Source organism: Olea europaea, chromosome 23, assembly GCF_002742605.1.
Source record: "Olea europaea var. sylvestris chromosome 23, O_europaea_v1, whole genome shotgun sequence".
Classification (NCBI taxonomy): Eukaryota; Viridiplantae; Streptophyta; class Magnoliopsida; order Lamiales; family Oleaceae; genus Olea; species Olea europaea.
In genome coordinates this window covers 879,997-881,662 of record NC_036259.1, presented here as the reverse complement: position 1 = coordinate 881,662, position 1,666 = coordinate 879,997, and the positions used below count along the sequence as shown (strand labels likewise).

The window sequence follows — 1,666 nt, the reverse complement described above, 5'->3', positions numbered from 1 at the left end:
ATAATTATACAACATACATCAAATTTACATACTTCATATATAGATTACATTTATTGCTTAATTAAAATTTCCTATTGGATAAGGCGAAACTTAAAACAAATTAAGCCACAATTTCTATATAACGAAGAAACAATATGACTTACCTAAATATTAGAACTTCATATCCTTTCTTGCTAAAAATTTCATGATATTGAAGAACGCTTTCAACATTCTGTTCATATGATATGTTGAGATTGCATCTTTTCCAGTCTTTTATCGTTCCCTGGTTATCGAATTACAATATTTTGATTAAATAAACTATTTTTCTTTTTGTTGATTGTTAACACACGATAACAAGTAATAAATCTTTAATTTTTTCTACTTAACGTACCATTCTAATATGAAGAGCTTCTTGGACAGTTGGATCATTTGCCCAAACATCACATGAAATGTAATTATGTTCCTGCATGAAAGAAACTCGCATGGTTCGCTAAGAAATAACGAAGTAAAAGTTGTTATAAGCTTCTTTTTTACTAAACTTTGTTTTAAAAGTAATTTTTTTCTATGAACACAACTTTCTTTTCTAATAAGTCTTAACTTACTTTCAAGAAAATAACTTATAAACGAACTGCATTAATATATAGATAAATAAAGGATTAATCAAGTTACGCGACACCACTGTCGATCTTGTCTAGATGTTGGGAGAATGAGGTGGTCAACTGAAGCATCTTCTGAAAATGATTGATCCCATCCAAAATCATCTGGTTTTGATGCTTTAAATTTCTCACAATTTGGTTCCAAAATATGAACTAGATTTATATTCTCTGTACACTGCATTATTTGATCATAAAGTGAAACTTGTTTAGTGTTTCGAACCATGATAAAATGATAAAGGAAATGAAAACAAAATAAAATAATATAGTATGTAAAACGTTACCTTTTCGATCTGCTGAAGGGCGTAAAGACATTGCGCATTATTTGGATCATGATTGTAATAATTCTCATTACAGCTGGTTTTTGCTGACTGAAATTGAGTTAACAAATTCCATGAGAATAATATGCAAAATGATTCATTTTATCATATAAAAATAATTGAATAAAAAATATATACCTCAAAATACTCATCTGAAATAAGTGCCATGCGATGAAGCTATGGAATTCGTGAATTATAATCACTGATTATAACCGTTTCTCCATTGCCGATAATGTATCCCTGTTTTAATTTACATGGTACACGATCATTAACATGAAGTATGTTATATTTGTGTGAGAAAATAATACCTGGAGGGACATTGGTGGCTGCAATCCTGCTTCATTTCCTTCATTACAAGCAAAACTAACAACTTAATCATGCTTGATTGGTGAATGAGAAAACTTTGAATAAAGTCGTGTAAGTTTCTTTGTTCTTTTTCTTATATACTACCTTGTAATATTTCCATGGCAACCATGGGAATAAGTTTGCCTCCATAGGATTCGCCCGCAACATATAAAGGATTTTTGATAAACGTTGGGTGATTCAATAACCACTGCATTATTCTCATTATTATTAGTTTACAAACCCAAAAAAGGTGGGAAAGAAAAAAATAAGAGGCAATGTGTAAGAACTACTTCCAAGTCCCACATCAAACTTCAATTTTATAGCTTTCAGTTTCTACTTAGGAATACAACATTAATGTTGGCCTACCTT

The 1,666-nt window shown here is 30.1% G+C and overlaps 1 pseudogene; it reads right to left on the bottom strand.

Moving 5' to 3' along the window:
• Positions 1 to 1,666, bottom strand: part of LOC111372438 — an 8,762-nt pseudogene that overhangs the window by 463 nt on the left and 6,633 nt on the right.